Below are 18,121 nucleotides of genomic sequence, written 5' to 3'. Positions count from 1 at the left end.
AGCTATTCATTCTGAAAAATGTTATAATTTCGATAGTTGCTGTTCACATTAAGTTCAGAATAGTTTAGGTTAGTTCGTGTTAAAGTATATTAGTGCAGTGGTCCAGCATAATTTTCGAAAAAATGAAAGAATTTGGTATATTTGTATTAATATTAAGTTAGGTTAGTTTTGGTTATGTTATGTTTGGTCTAAGTACTTGCATCTTCCATTTCTCAGGTACTTACGTACTTCTGGACCCCTTCTGCTGAACATTTACCTTAATTTAAGGACTAGGTAGCGAATATGGACACATACAAATTAGAGGGTGCTGGTCGAGCACAACGCAGTTTGCCAAATTTATCGGAAAAAATTCAATACTCCGCATGGAATGTTTATAAGAAGCAAACTTCTGCAGGCTTCATAAATTGCTAGTTATATAGCTGTATTTTGTTTATGAGTTGGTTGCTAGTGTGAAATCTGTATTGCTTTAGTTTTGGCGTACCACTAGAAAGAATTGTTGAAAAATTAATTCTTTCACTAATTTTCTTCTTGTCCCCTAAAAGGTTTCCGCTGGGTAACATAAGTATACCTTAAAACTTAAGAAGTAAATTTAAAAACGATAAGAAGTAACTTAAAATTGACAATTCTTGTACGATTTGTGTATGTACGATAGTGTAAACTCGGTACTCCAATAGTGTAAACTTAATTCTAAGAACCAGTGATTGATATTTATAGTGATAATGTACTTTGTTATTTACATTGTATTTACTAGTCTCTATTACATACATATAATGCAAACGGATACTACCGGTACAATTTGTTATTGTTTACAAAATTATGCGTGCTAAACCAGGTGTTGCTGTGTATGCCATAAAAAAAATAAAGTTATTTAAGTGAAGTCGAAAACGATAAAACTAGTTATTAACTTTAGAACTAATTGTTTTTAACCAGTAAGTAGGAGTAAATAATGACAAAGTGAGCACCTTGTAGGTTACTTCCATAGCATTTTTTTTTTTTTTTTTTTTTTTTCCGAATCGAAACCTCTGTCTCGTTTGGGATTCAAATTATGGATTTGTTATCCTGACCATTGGCGCCCCCGTGGCTCACAAAAATTGATACGTAATATAGCAAACCACGTATATACTAAATACCAGACGTAATATAACAACCATGAAATGCCTGCACCCCCTAGAAAATTTTGTTCGGTCGGCTAGCTGAACATCCTCCATATTAAATTCAAGATGGCAGCGACACGTCCACTTTCGGTATTCACCCTCTACATTAAGGGGTATGTTTAGTACAAGGGGTCCAGAAGCACGTAAAAAACACAAAATTTACAGGAGAAATGAGTGATGCAAATACTTAGACGTAACATAACGTAACCAAATCTAACCTAACCTAACATAAACTAACCTGAACTAACCTAAACTAACGTAATATTAGTAGAAATAAGCGAAATTCTATCATTTTTTGGAAAATTATGTGGGACTCCTACACTAATATAACATAAACTAAACTAACCTAACGTAATCTAAACTAGCCTAACCTAACTTAAATTAACCAACCCTATCCTAAACTAACCGAATGTGAACAGAAATTACCAAAATTGTAACATTTTTTAGAGAAAAGAGCTGGACCCCTTCTGCTAAACATAGGCCTACATTAATTCCATGTAGATCAAGTTCAGGTTCACTACTCGAAATAATTGTTAAAAAAAAAAAAAAATATCACAAATTTTCTTCTTATTGTCTTCCACAATATTTGCTCTGGGTGACGTGGCAATCCCCACTTACTCGTAGTATGGATGAAGTTCAAAGAGACCACACTGAATAATTGAAAAATTAGAATTCTCTCATAGTTTGCATATAATTATAGCGTCCCGACGTTGTCATATAAACTACAGTGCAAAAAGACACCAACCAACTTGCGCTAGATGAATACTAAGAACCAATGCTATCTAACTGCTCAGGGCAGGGTGAAACTGGTGGGTGTGCATGTAAGCTAAGATAGGGGAAACAGTGTGTTCCTCATGTTACTGGATGTTTCACTTGTCTTATCTCTTTATCGTTTCGCTTGTAGGGTAAGATAGATTAGATTAGTGCATATGTTTCATTTACACATATTTTAATGTTGTTTTCGCAGTAATTGGTTTTCTAAATGACTTGAAACGGTTTCACATTAGTAACGCTACACTTGTAAAATAAAGCATAGCTTTTGTACACAATGCAAAAATACTACGCCAGCTTAAAATAATATCTAATACAGTCCCTTTTCAGATGCACGTAGTTATTTTAATCTTGTATAGTACTTCTAATGATTTTGCATCACTAATCCTATACTTGTATACATAAAATATAGCTGTATTACCTACTATGTAATTCAGCCGCCTGGAGAAATTTGTTCCTTGTAAACATGTCTTTCCATGGAAAGTGTTGAATTTTACAAAATGCGGTATACATAAATTTGACCAGGACAATTTATTCCTAGTATGTACAATAACAGTTTTCATGAGGGCTTTGTATTCCTGATGCAGATCTACTTTAGGAGGACCAATAGTGGCTATAAATACGATTCTTCTGTAAAGTTCGACCCAAACATCCTAAGAAAACTTTACGTATCTTCTCAAGTATTCTATCCTCCAAATGCGTATAAATTCAAAATATGCACGTAAACAACTGTCATAAAAACAACAAGTTAATATCGTGTTATATTGATAGCAATTTACAGCGTTAACATTCAAGTTATTATCTTATGTGTCTAGTGAATATTTAACTCAATTCTGTAAATGATTTTGAACTTGCATTTATAATTCTTTTATGCGTAGTTATAATTTTAATATTGTAAAATGTACACAAAGATAATTTTATTTATATGCGAACGACGAAATCTGCTCGTACCAAATCTAATAAACTCATATAAATATAATGTAACAAGTGGATCTTTGTTGTGCGACTGAAGAAATAACTATGTCAAGCAAAAAGTCGCCGATTAAGTTTTATATTTAAAATTTCAATGTCATTATCATTACATAAAACAAATTCTAGAAGGGAGCGGAGGAATAGAAATTAAAATAAGTTAAAATGGATTCTAGTCAACAGTCAAAAAGTGTAAGAATTGCCTTTTTAAAACAAAATAAAAATTAATCTCAATCGGACCAAATGTTTTTTGCCCATGAAGATGAGGAGAAACGAGTGGATTTCTTTTTTCTTTTTTCTTTTTTTTCTATAGTCAGATAAACCTTTATTTTTTAGCATTTCCAATTTTCTCGTTACATTTCTTAAATAAATATGGTTAGGTACAAGACGTGACTAACGTTTTGGAGGGGGGAGTCACTTTTGTCACAGGATTAGTCTTTCAACCTTGAAAAATTTACGTATATTTATTTTGGTGCGGTGGACCATACTATAAGTATTCATTTAAGCGTTTGTCGTTACATTTCTTAAATAAATATGGTTAGGTACAAGACGTGACTAACGTTTTGGAGGGGGGGAGTCACTTTTGTCACAAGATTAGTCTTTCAACCTTGAAAAATTTACGTATATTTATTTTGGTGCGGTGGACCATACTATAAGTATTCATTTAAGCGTTTCTCGTTACATTTCTTAAATAAAAATGGTTAGGTACAAGACGTGACTAACGTTTTGGAGAGGGGGGTCACTTTTGTCACAAGATTAGTCTTTCAACCTTGAAAAATTTACGTATATTTATTTTGGTGCGGTGGACCATAATATAAGTATTCATTTAAGCGTGGGAAACAAAGGAGACACGCGACTAATCTGGCTTAACTTTCATATTCAACAGTATCGTGGAAAAAACTGTTCGACCGATTTCGAACATTCTTGCTACGTACAAAAGTAGACTTTCGGTCTGGAAAAGTTCATAAATATACATATTCAATTTTTAATTCCGTTCCATTATCTTGTGTTTGTAATTTTTATTTTATTTTATTTTATTTTATTTTAAAGTAGAGTCAACGATTGATTGGATTGTTAGTAACTTACTGGGGTACTTACTTTTTTTTTCATTTTTAAACCGTTTTCGATTTAAATGGCAAAGCGTAAAATATTCAGCTGTGAAAATTCCCATGACATCCCGCTAGAGATGCAAGGACTCGGGGAAAAGAATACGGCTTTTTTCTGCTTCGCTTTTTTGCTTGGGAAATATTGGGCTTTTTTCAAAATGTTGCTTTAAATTGATAACGCAGACTTTGTTTTGCTTCTCTACAACACAAAAACTCATTTAATTAGTGGTTGATGTAGATAATAATATAAAACCTCTAAAATAAACCAACATCGGAAAGATTTTTCAAACGATTTTAATTCTTAACATATTGTCATTATGAATTCCAAAGGATTAACGTCTTATATACTTTTTTTTTTTTTTTTTTTTTTTTTTTGAATGATACACAAATAACTAGCAAAATTGTATTCAGTATTTTTATTTCAAAATATCACACACCCTCTTTCTGAAACAAAATAAAGTAAAACATGAGAGAAATACATTTATATGATAGTCTTAAAGGCTGCACATCAAGAGCTTCGTTTCGGGTGGTTCTATACATTCTTGAAATTTTTCAGTTAAGTTTTAACTTTCATATACGCAATAATTTGTTACCCCCTATCAGGTGCTTCGGACCTGCAAAATCATTAAAGTTCCGAATTCTGTAATGCACTGACTATTCCTTATGCTTGTTCAGAATCGGGAAAGTGTCGAATTTTCTGTTTATGGATCATATGTGTAATTGACTGTTCATCTGAGCGTGTGGTTTCCTAGGCTCTAGAATATATAACGACCATCACAGTTTACCGATCCTCAAGGTTTCTGAATTTTTAACAAGAGGAATCCAACATATCATTGCGATTTATTTTATTTTTATTTTATTTATTTATTTTTTTAAGCCTATGAAATACATTTAAGAAGAGTGGAAAGAATCAATCACTGTTCAAATTTACAAGAAAGGCGACAAAACTGATTGTAATAATTATTGAGGCATTTCTCTTCTGTCAATGTCCTATAAACTCCTCCCAAACATTCTATTAACAAGACGAATTCCATACACAGACGAAAATATTGGAGATCATCAGTGTGGATTTAGACGAAATCGATCAACTATCGACGAGATATTGACCATTCGACAAAAACTCAAAAAAAAAAAAAAAAAAAAATGTGAATATAATACCCAGTACATCAACTATTTATTGATTTTAAAAAGGGTTACGACTCTGTTAGGAGGGAAACATTGTCCAACGTTCTTACAGAATTTGGAGTACCGAGAAAGCTACTTAGATTAATTAAAATGTGTTTAAGTCCGAGTAGAAAAGTTCTTGTCCACGAGCTTCCACGTCGAGAATGACCTGATACAAGGAAATGCATTATAGCCATAATTATTCAGCTTTGTTCCGGAGCACGCTATAAGGAAAATCTCATATAGCAACCAGGGCAAGGAAAATCGCATACAGCAACCAGGGCCTAGAGCTGAAAGGTATTCACCAGGTTATGGCGACTGATGATGATGTAAATCTGATAGGAGAAAAATCGAAAGAAATGCAGAGGCCTTAAACGCTTGCAATGACATTGGTTTAGGAGTAAATACAGAGGAAACTAAATACATGGAAGTTCACCGGGATCGTAATACGCCAAATTATGGATGCGTCAAAATAACAAATAATTCTTTCGACAAGTGGATACTTTCAAATATCTAGGATCAATATTACCAGACCAAAATCATATCCACGAAGAAATTAAATGACAAAAATCAGGAAATTCGTGTTATAATTCAGTTAAAAATATTTAATCGTTGCGAATTCTGTCAAGGAATTTAAAGCTTAAAATATATAAAACAATAATCATGCCTATTGTGCTTTAAGGTTGTGAAATATGGTCGCTTACGCTGAGGGAAGAACGCAGACTGAAAGTATTTGAGAATAAAATCCTGAGACCAATATTTGGACCCAAGAGGAACGGGAATGGGGAATGGTGGAAACTTCATAACTAAGAACTCCATAATTTATACAAACCAAACATTGCTAGGGTCATCAAGTCTAGGAGAATCAGATGGGCAGGTCAGGTAGGCAGAATGGATGAAGTAAGAACGCTTTCAAAGTTTTAACTGGAAATCCAATCGAAATACGTCCGTTAAGAAAACCTAGACGCAGATGGGAGGACAGTATTAAGATGGATCTCGTAGGAATAGGAATACAGAGTAGAAACTCGATCGAATTGGCTGACAGAAGTCAATAGAGAGCTTTTGTGAATGCGACATTGAACCTTCGGATTCCATAGGCCATAGAGAAAAAGAGGATTAATTTCAAGTTAAGCACAACTACACTACAAACATGATTGAGTGGTTAGCTTTTTGCGCTTCTATCGGGAGGTGCGGGATTCAACCGCACATTCGACGATTTTGACAAAAGTTTTTCTTAATTCCACCTGTGAATGTAGAGATAATGCGTGTACTGTGAGTCCTGGCCGATTTTTATGGTTGTTATTACTAATTACCAGCAGTGACAGATTTGCGAAGGAGATTAGGGTGGGGATTTCTTTCGGATTGAAGCCTGTACCACGAAATTACGGAATTTCTAAAACATACGAAATATTAGTTATGCCTGTTCTCATAAACTTCAGGCTCCTTCCTTCCCCCCTCCCCAAATACTTATCTAAATCTGCTACTGATTATTTCTATAAAATGGTATTCACGGTTGTATCCGGAAGATTATTGCTAAATCATTGCACAGCTACAGTAAAACAGAAATTTGGAAGTACGTTGTGACAGATATATTGAAAAACGTACGCTGTGAGGGTATATTGAAAAACATAAGTTTAATTAGGTACTAAGCTCTAAGAAATGAAACACGGATGGCTAAAAATAAAATGATCTAGAGAAGAAAAAATGTCGATAACTCAGAAGTTAAAATAAAGATAAATAGCCTCTAAAATTGTCCTCAAATACAAAACGTACTTTATGTTACTTTAATTCATAAAACATGTGCTCCATCCATCATGAATGTAAATTCCAGAGCGAAATATGGCATTTAGGTCATGAAATCTTTTTTAACTATAGAGTATGCTATAAGAAAGCTATTTAGATAGAAAAATCATGAAAATGAAAAAAGCCAAAATTTCCAAAATTACCGTTTTTTTTTCAAAAAAAAAAAAAAAAAAGCCGGCTTTTATGTGCAAAAACCCGTCGATTCAAAATAGCTGGCTTTTTTGCATCTCTACGTCCCGCTCTCAAACAATTATTTCCGAAGTTCTCTAACAATTTGCTTCTTTATTGTAAGACAAAAAATGGATACATCCGCTTGCTTTATTTTGTTTTATCCCAGCCCCCGCCAAGTGAACTTTGTGGTGGACAAACACCGTGTGCGTGGGTTTTCTCGGGGTTCTCCCGTTTCCTCCCACTTTCTTCATTCCACCATTTCATTCATTTCTCATAATCACCGTCTCCTTTAGCCTAACCGGCATAACCGTGGGACGTTAAACTCAAAGATTTAATTTTATTTTGTTTTATCAAATTTTTCTGCGGTGAAGCATGACTTTGATTTTAGGCAGTCGTGTGCTTTCTTTTTGGTTGGTCCGGAAAAATATTCAGTAGAAAGTACTAATAAAATTATTATTTTATTATTAATGTCGCTTACGCTTATCGATATCATCGTTAAACTTTGTCCGTGATTGTACTTTTAGTTCAATATTCTTCAAAGGACATTCAACGAACCGCGAAAGGAAATGATGGATATTTCAAAACTAAATTGTGATTAATTAATGAATTTTTTATCTGTAAAACTGCTAAGCGCTGAAGTCAGCTAGCTTTCACAATTCAACATGTAAGATCCATGCATTGACAAATATGATGACAGAAGTGAATTTCAGAGGTTCACGTCTTTACGTATTTCACCACGAGTACAGGAAGTTCCATAACCTCGTCTCGAGTCGAGTAACAAAACTACTGGGCCTTTCCAAAGTCAGTGCAGTAGTAGCTTCGAAGACCTATCAGGAGGAACACCTTGTTACTAGTGTGGATCATATTGTTCATCTAGACGACATCAATAAGAAAGGTATGTACCTGTTGCATATTTGTCAATGCCTAGTCAAGAGTCAGTGCTTGGGAAGTTTCAAATAGACACTACTGATCAAAACTACACACATTAAAAACATTCCCCACAGATCCTATTCTTTTATTTCAACCGAACTGATTAATGACGAATTTATTGGTGTACGAACTTATCGATGTCTAGATTATTAAGAAAGTTTTGGTTATTGCTATGACACCTCTTGCATACGTCCCATTCTATGTAGATCATAGATAACTCATAGCATAACCGCATTAATGTATTTAAAATTCAAAATCAGCGACTTCGGAAACCCCTCAATACCAATTGTTCTGGAAATGTTTTTTTTTTTAATTTTATTTTATTGTTTCTTAATTTTAAGTCCTCGATATTTTATTCACCATTTTATTTATTTATTTCAAATTTGATATTAGGGACCTCGGAAACACGCCAATACCAAATTTTATTGAAATAGAATTATTTTTCATTTTAAGTCCGCCATTTTGTATTTTCGGACCAGGACAAACAGTCTGTCACTCGTTGTTTCTTTTGGGCTGCCGACAATGTGTGGGATGCCCACTTGCTTACCTTGTATGTCTTCCCTATCTCATGCAGGTACAGCATGACTGTTTCAGCGGAAACATGAAACCTTTCTTTAAATTCGTCACACGTTAGACTACTTTCCTCAATAGCTGCTTTCAGGCCTTCGTCATCCAACACATGTGGTCTTCCACTGCTAGGTGCATCCGAAAGGCTCACGTTCCCGAACGGAATTTCTAGAACAAATATCTGGCGGTGTGTTCGTTTACGACATTCTCCCCAAATACCTGGAATATGCGGCGACGCACAGTGTTCAGAAACTTAGAAAAAGCGGACAAAAATAGTTTATTTCGAAACAATGAAAGTTGACGAACGTGAATGAAAAATGAAATTAAATCTTTCAGTTTTACATCCCATGATTATGCTGGTTAGGCTAAAGGAGACGGTGATTATGAGAAATGAATGGAATGGTGGAATGATCGTTCTATACGTAATTGTCCTTTTTAAATCGATTGCAACTACTGCGAAAGTGATTCGAAGAACCCCTGTTGCAATACGTGCAGTTATATATACAGGGTGGTCCAAAAGTGTGGAAACGCTCACATAATTGTCAAATACTGCAAAATATAACCAAAGGAACAATGTAGGGGAGTAATAAAGGTGAGGAAAAATTGGGGAGGACACAGAACAATGAAAGCCGCCATCTTGAAATTCACCATCGTGAATCATACATACAATTTATAAATTGAAAACATAACACGTTGACACGTTATGTGAATTGGAGATTACTAGCCAGTACGAAGTTTTGACGGGTGTTAATATGCATCCAAGAAGCGGTTACAGGTTCAATGTGCTCTCCTTGTAATTGTATGTGCAGCTAATAAAAAGACGGTGTAAAACAAATGCGTGGTTGGCCTTAGGATAAGTTCACGGTTTTGCACTCGCATCATCTTCGAAGAAACACTAATACTTACTGGAATGTAATTCAGTTCAGGATTACGTTGTTGCGGTAAGATTAAAAGATTCAGTATAGAATCTTATATACTACTGCGCTGACGTGTAATATACAGTAACTCCACATGACTGATATAGTTTATCACTGCACTATGTGTGAGGCTTTCACTACAACTTTGATTCAGGGACGAAGGTTAATCCAAACTACGTACAAGACAATATGTCTTTTCCCTTTGTAAGGCTCAAATAGCGGATCTCGATTACGACCACAACAACATTACTTATCACGCATTTCCAATTAGATGGAGCTTAGTCCTTCAGCTGCACTTGGCTGCAGCTACTTCCAATGCTCAACCTTTTTACTACTCATGGTCAACTCAATAAACCTTATTTTGCAGATAAGCAAGGATAAGGTTAAACCGCAGACCTACTAACATAAGCATATATGTAACTTTTCGGTAACACTTGAAAGTTATCATATAAATGATATGACAATGGATCACAAATAAAACTCTTCACTAAACACACAGTATTTGAGTCTAATGTACTATTCAACCGCTTTCATCGACCTAAGAAACGATATAAGTGGTTAAAACATATATTGTTTGATTCTTTTTTTTTTTTTATTTTTTTTTATTTTTCGGCATTTTCATTTGTTCATGTTTATATGCATTTTATGGACAGAGAAAATATTCCTATGTACTGAGACTCCGGGTTTGAAAGCAGGAGAGATACTTATAATCAAATATCAATATCGATTTCATAGGCGGCGAAGTTGACAAAATCGATTTTTGACCGCTTTTTCCCAGTTTCCGACCACTGTGCGACGTGGTGCGGCAGGCCCACTTTCAAGTCATACAACAAACACACGCGAACAAGCTAAAACTACTTCGATATCCATTTCTTTTCAACACTGGACGAGCTATGACTGCTGTGTGTGTGAAACATGTCTGTATTACCGAAGGTCAATGGTCAGAGTAATTCCCGACCACTTGGCAGTCACATGCGTCATTTCGTTTCCTCTCTGTGAGCGCATGATTGATTAATGGGATGTCAAAACGGCAAAAACTGTTTTGGTTACCTTGTATTATTGTCATGATTTCCTTTCCAACTCTCGTATTTATCAACTTGTCAGAAGTTATAGGATAGCCGCCGAAATAAGTGTAATTTCTACTTCAAACGTTCGAGCATTTATTAAAATGAGTTTAGGTATATTGAAGTACATGAAGGATAATTTGAGAAAATGGAAGTGTGAACATGATTTTACCGTATAATCGTCTGTTGGGATGAAAGAAGCACGAATAAAGGGAAAGAGGATTTGTATAGTAAGTAGTTGTTAGGTGGTTATTATTTTAGAATATATGCGCAGTTATCAATTTGAAAGCAGTAGTTTAATATTCAGTGTTCAGAAGATAGGTAAAACATTGCAGGCTTATTCAATGTAATACTTTCCTGATGCTGAATATAGTTGTGTTTATAATTTTCAGTATCTTTAACATGTCTGTGACATAATTCACGTCCTTTGATTCTAAATTTACGTCGCTTTATAATAAAAACATTCGAGATCCAGTATGACATTTTCATTTGATAAATTGTAATCAGTTTACATTTTGAAAAAAATTCGAATGCGCATTTGTTTATGATTTTGATTATGCAATTCGTATATAGCTCCTAGGGACCGCGGTGGCTCAGTGGCAGAGCGTTCACCTCTGGTACATGAGTCCTTGGTTCGATCCGAGCTCGCGCCAAGTCAGCTTTGTGGTGGACAAACACTGTGCGGAGGGGATTTTCTCGAGGTTCTCCCTGGGGGCGCGGTGGCTCAGTGGTAGAGCATTCACCTCCGGTGCTTGGGGTCCCTGGTTCGATCCCAGCTCGCGCCGTGTGAACTTTGTGGTGGACAAACACCGTGCTCGTGGGTTTTCTCGGGGTTCTCCCGTTTCCTCCCACTTTCTTCATTCCACCATTTCACTCATTTCTCATTATCACCGTCTCCTTTAGCCTAACCGGCATATCCGTGGGACGTTAAACTTAAAGATTTCATTTCATTTCGAGGTTGTCCCGTTTCCTCCCACTTTCCTTATTCCACCATTTCATTCATTTCTCATTATCACCATCTCCTTTAATGTAGCCGGCATAAGTGTAGGACGTAAAACTTAAATATTTCATTTTTTCGTATATAGCTCCTGGTTCAGTTTAGAATGTATTTAATGAAGCCTATCCTAAAGTGTTTTTCAAGTTAAAATGGGGTATAAAGGTTAAGAAATAAGTGATCACTAATCGTCGAAGTAACACGAAATTGCTTTTTGCAGATAAAGATTAGAATCTAGGTTATCCTTCGATAGTAATTGCTTTTCAAGTCCCGAAGACTTGTTTTCTTTTTTAGTTTGCTGATAAATGTGAATATGGAAAAGTTGTGCAAAAATGTTTTGTAAAAGAGACAGTTCTAGAAAATTGTACCTCTGATTTTTTTTTTAAAAAAACGGCTATTAGTCTCCTTTGTCTGTTCATATTTAATATAAAGAATGAAGAATTTAAGATCCATTGTAAGGGAAGGAAGATTTCATTTTTTCTTCATGTTTGCATGAAATAGTCGGACAGTTCGACTTCCTTACGTTCAGTGAAAATTTCGCTTGCCTTGGTTTACTATGAGAATAAAATAAATTTATTTCGATTTTACTTAAATAAGTTTAAATGAAATAAATATAAATTTTAATACTTACATCATTATAATGTTAATTTATTTATTTATTTATTTTGCATGTACTTACGTATTAATGTATAATAAAACGTTTACCTATAAATGCGTAGTAATCATTTCTCTCCTATATATCAGTATTCTGTTCAGCTGATACCATAACTCTGTAACAGTATGACTGCGGCCATATATAATTTTTGCGCATCAATATTATGCTGAATTTTACAAACGTTATGCTATAGGATGAAGGGTTCGTTAATGTACATAGAGAAGACCCAAAGGCAGGATTTAGATACGTAGCTTTGGGAAAATATTAGGAATAATATTACACTTACAGGTCGTAGGTTCTTCGATTTATTTGCCCTGACGATGGTATCAGCCGAATAGGATAACGAAATATACGAGAGGAATAATTACTACGCATTTATATATGAATAATTTATTTTACCTTTATTATAGGGGAAGGCAGTGCACCTTTGAACAGTTGTATGTTTTTCGAAATCAGAAATCTATAGTCAATCATTATAATTCGTTTGGAAGGGAAGAGAAGGAGCACCATTGGCATGATTTGTAGTTGTTTACGAAGTGTTGTGCCGAGTAATGTTCATTTCTTCTTTATACATCCCCATAACAAAGACATTTTAATGTTTTGTTTTGGGTTTTCAGTTCTTCTGTTTTTGCAGCTCTTTATATTTATTTCTTCATGCTTGGGGCCGCGGTGGCTCAGTGGTAGAGCGTTCACCTCTGATGCATGGGGTCCCTCGTTCGATCCCAGCTTGCGCTAAGTGAACTTTGTGATGGACAAACACCGTGTGCATGGGTTTCCTCGGGGTTCTCCTGTTTCCTCCCACTTTCTTCATTCCACCATTTCATTCATTTCTCATCATCACCGTCTCCTTTAGCCTAACCGGCATAACCGTGGGACGTAAAACTCAAAGATTTCATTTCATTTTTCCTTCATCTTGTGGTATAATCATTAGTGAGTACAGCAATACTTTTAGTTTTAACGTGTAATCTAGTGTAGTTTTTTTTTTGTATATATATATATATGATGGCAACCGTCTTGTACGTGTGAACAGTAGTGCGTCATATACCTTTGAATGACAGTACTGTTGACAGGTACATGCTCAAAATATTTTTAACAATTGATACTGTATATTGATATATATTTGATAAATATAACTTGAAGTTCTTTCCAAAATGATTGCTTGCTGATGTGTGAGATAAAAAAGATATTTCAGATAAAAAAGTAAATCTGGAATTAGAAAAAGGAAACCCATTGATCCAGAAGTTATGACTGCAACTGTTGCATCTGTAACTACATTTCCAAATAAATAAATATAATTTTGTGAAACATGCAAAATTCACAATGTAAAGTTACGTGTACTCCAAAAATATGTCAGATGTGCTTAAAATCAGGTTTTTCAAAACCTTCCTGATATACAGAGTTAACACGATACAACGAGATGTTTCCAGAAAGTGACGATTAAGTACTTGCAATTACCTGTAAACATGTGGAGTGATGGATTATGGTTTAAGCAAAAAATCTGCGAGAGAATTAGCTTACAAGTTTGCTAAGAGAAAGAAATACTCAAGTCAGTGGAGTATTAACGAAATTGCGAATGAATAGTGGGTGCACTTATTTATGAAAAGACACAAACAGAAATTTTCATTGAGGTGATCAGAAACAGCTATCCTCGTACAATCTACCCAAGGTTCAATCGTGAAATTTTTTTCAAGAATGTAAGAGATGTTCATCATATTTTCGGGTCAATCCCACGAAAACGGATGTATATAATATAATAAACGAAACATGCTTACCAACAATTCAGAATTCCAGAAACTTTCTAGCCCCCAAGAGAAAGAAGCAAGATTGTGCAGCAACTTACGCCGAATGTAGGAAAACAATGACAATAATATCAGCAGTAAATGCCATTGATAACCACATCCATGCATGCTGATTTTTTCCTTGATAAACCTCAAACATTTTATGCTTAAGGGTACACCACATGGCATAATTGGACAGGTAAAACCTAGTGGATGGACAAATGAAAATTGCTCTCCAGTTTTTAGATCATTTTGTTAGTCATATAAATCCATATAAGGATAAACGGTTTCTGGTGATTCTGGACAACCACGAATCACACCTTAATCTGCAAACAATTCCAAGAGCAAGAGAAGCTGGTATAATAATGATAACACTATTTCCTTATACATCAAACAATCCAATTTGCAGCAACTAGACAAAACTATGTTTGGATTATTTTAAACATACTATTACCAAGCACTAGATGCATGACATCCAAAGAACCCTGTTAAGATATATGACACTTATTTATAGCAGAGTTTGTTGCCAAAATGTATTACAGAATATTCAGTACTAATCATGAAAGTGGATTTAAATTAACCGGGAACTTGCCATTCGACCGTATCATTTCCACTGATGATGATTTCCTATGTTCTTACGTTACTGATCGATATCCTCCAGAAGAATCAGTTTCAGGCACTCAACTTGGACAAGTAATTCAAAATCAATTCTATTTAAATATTCATGCCGCAGAGCTCCAACGAGTGGAAGGTCTACATCTGCTGCAGAGGGATTTACAAACCTACTGCTATCTCAACTAAAATCTTTACCAGATCTATTTGCGACTACTACTGCAACTACCATAATCAACATTTCACCAATGCAACAACTTTACTCTCAAAAGCGGCACAACGGGAAGACTAGAAAGAGAAGAAGAAAACTTAGAAATAGAAAAATAATTATAAGCATCCCTGTAAAGGAAGACGTGGAAAATAGAAAATTAAAAGTAGCCAAGAAATCAGAACGAAAGTCAAGGATGCACAAATAGTTTTCCAAACCTCGGACACTAAAAATATTACTGCAAAGTGATTCATAAGATAATTTTTTGGACATTATTTTGCACTATAGCACCAGTGATAAAGACATCGAATCGTTGAAGGAAATTGTCCTTGGTAAGAAAAGTGTTTGAAAGAAATGGAGAAATTCGGAGCGAATAGGAGTGCTATTAGTGGTTTTGTCAGTGAAGTTCTTGAAGGAGAAAGGACCTCCTGAACATCTTGTTGGTATAATTGTCAAAGGGTTTGAATTAAGTTCTTTAAACGTATTGGGGATAGAAAGTTTGTGTACGATAGTGAGGAAGTACGAGGGTTGTTACAATAGTTCTAAGCCTACCTATGAACAAAGAACAGAGTTTATAGATAGTATTATTTTTCTACATAATCCCCTGAGAAATAAGGCGAATAAGGTGGATGGGGTACCAATCCGTAGCCGCAATCGTGAATTGCTGCTATTGCGATGACCGACTTGTAACTAGGGGCATTGTCTTGATGGAGAAACACACCTGTTGTCAGTTTTCCACGACGCTTCTGCCAAATATCACACAGCTGTCGTAGAAGACTTGCATAGTACTTCCCAGTTACTGTTCACCCCTTTGGAAGATAATCCACCATCACTATCCCACCCGAATCCCAGAAAACTGCAGCCATTGCTTTTCCAGTTGAGGGTGCTGACCCCGATGGCAGAACTTTCTTTGTCTTTCTGCGATGAGCTTTTGTAAGTCAAAAGTTTTCTGCAGGAGGAACACTTGTGATTCTTAAAAATACGCTTTATGCGACGTGAAAAATAGTTCAAACTATATTTATGCGAGTAGTCCGTCTATTTAAGACATCTAAACATAGGAGGCAGGTTTCTATACTTTTCTGTCGGCTATTTTTTTAATCCTCTGGCAATTTTTCTGCACAGGCGCGGCAAATTTTCTGCGCTCACATCGCAGATCGCGGCATATTCTGCTATGGGGGTGGTGACTTGGCCTTCTTCGGAGAGGAGAGGATAAGTGTTTCCACTGATTGGAACTTTGTGTGAACTCTGGTTGGTAATGGTGGACTCAGGTCTCATCTACTTTATGAATCGAGTGCGAATGGCATCTAGATTTATCCGGAAGAGATAAAGATTGTCTCATGAAATGTTGCGTCTAGTGAGCTTTTGATCAGATGTTAAAAGTTTTGGCACCCATCTCGCGGAAACCTTGCTCATTTACAGATGGTGGGTGATAATTTAGTCAACGCGTACAATAGCTAAGTCCAGTATCTCAGCAATCTGCCTGATGGTTATTCGCCAATCATTTGTGATGATTTTATGCACTTTGTCAATGTTTTTCTGAGTTAGTGCTTCCACGGGCTTTCCTGATCGAGTTTATCTTCAGTGAACGTTCTCCCCCTCTTAAATTCGGCTGCCCATTTCTTCATTGGCATATGAAGGGAACACTATCACCTAAAGTAACAACCATGTCAGGTTGGATCCCCTATGGCTTTCGACCTTTCTTGTGAAAATATTCAATAATGGCTCTCGCCTTCAATTTCTCCATTTGGTCACACTTTGCTTTCTCTTGTGTCTTTCTGGGCCTATAACAGAATAATACCAAATTTGGTATGACGTCATAGGGAGGTTCAATAAATACGGCCTAAAAGTAGTACATGTCTAGTTCTAATATTTCTTCGGTAGGCTTAGAATGTATATAACAACCCTCGTATTTATGTTATTGAATCCGATATTGTTTTAAAATTGCCCCATCCATTCATGTTAGGATCAACTTCAAGACAGAATAAGCAGCTGGTTTTTGAAATCAGCTACAGTGTTAAGTAAATTCAGTGTTTTAGTAATTTCTATAGTAAAGGAAACAACGGCTAATAGGTAATGGGTTTCGTAATTTATATCCAATATTCTCCAGAGTTCAGTTTGTATTTGATTATACAGTATTATATTCGACGATGCTCATAGCTACTATTTAAACTTTTTTTAGTAGCTGGTTTTCTGTGTCAGGTGTTGCGTTAAAAGAAACAACGTCTAATGATTGCCCGGGCTCAGGTTCACTTTTCACAGCTATTTGTTAAAACTTTCATTCAACTTCTCAATAAATAGTTAAAACTTAAGTTTAGGTAACATTTTTTTTCAGTATACCTTTCTTTTTACATATTATACATTTTCATTTGTATTAATTTTTGATATTACTCCCATAAAAGCAATATATTTAATTATCACTTAGTTCAAAGGTTGAAGGGGGTTTGTTTAATGGTACATGAGCATAATAATGTGGGTACATGAGCATAAAACGCACATTATACCGTATTATACCTTTTAAAAAGTAATGTAATTGTTTAAGATATTTAATATGTGTCTTGTCTCTTAGTGAAGACATGATGCTTTAAATGGACGACAAAATTTGGTGGAAAATTGCCGAATTTTAGGGCCTAATTTTCAAGAAACCTACAAGTGTTCGCACGTACAACGCCTTCCGCTACATTAATGTACGTGAGTTATTATATGTACGTTCAACTAATTTTTTCTCTTGTGTTTCAGACGTTTTTTGATATATAAATGGATACTTTAAACTCATCGGTTGCGTCCATACAAGATCATTATCATCCAAAAATTATCAGTGCTAATGGATCCTGCGACAAGCGATTGAGCTTTCACATGTTAGTTGTGTCGAGTGCAGAATACTGTAAAAAATTTGCCGAATGTCTCCATGATTACATTTCTTTGAAGGAACATGGTCTTGATCACGAGATAACTATATGCACAAAAATTAGTGATATTCTACCATCATTGGGTAACACTAGGATAGACTTCATAGTGTTTATTTTAGATACACGTCAGTCTAGCTGTATCGAAGATGTCCAGAGAAACATTCAATACATCGAGTCGTCGTTGTTTACAGGTAAAGTGTGTTTTGTTAATGGAAGTCAAATTCCTCCTGGAAGAATGGGAATCAATATAGATGATTTGATGTCGTTCATTCAGTTATATAAATGCCCTTATATTAGTGGTGACGTAACGGATAATACGAAGTGTAAACGCCTAGCTGAACGTGTAATGATT

Source organism: Thermobia domestica, chromosome 1 (assembly GCF_964235325.1).
Source record: "Thermobia domestica chromosome 1, izTheDome1.hap1.1, whole genome shotgun sequence".
NCBI classification, from domain to species: Eukaryota; Metazoa; Arthropoda; class Insecta; order Zygentoma; family Lepismatidae; genus Thermobia; species Thermobia domestica.
The sequence above is the reverse complement of the archived record's forward strand: the minus strand, read 5'-3'. Positions refer to the sequence as shown.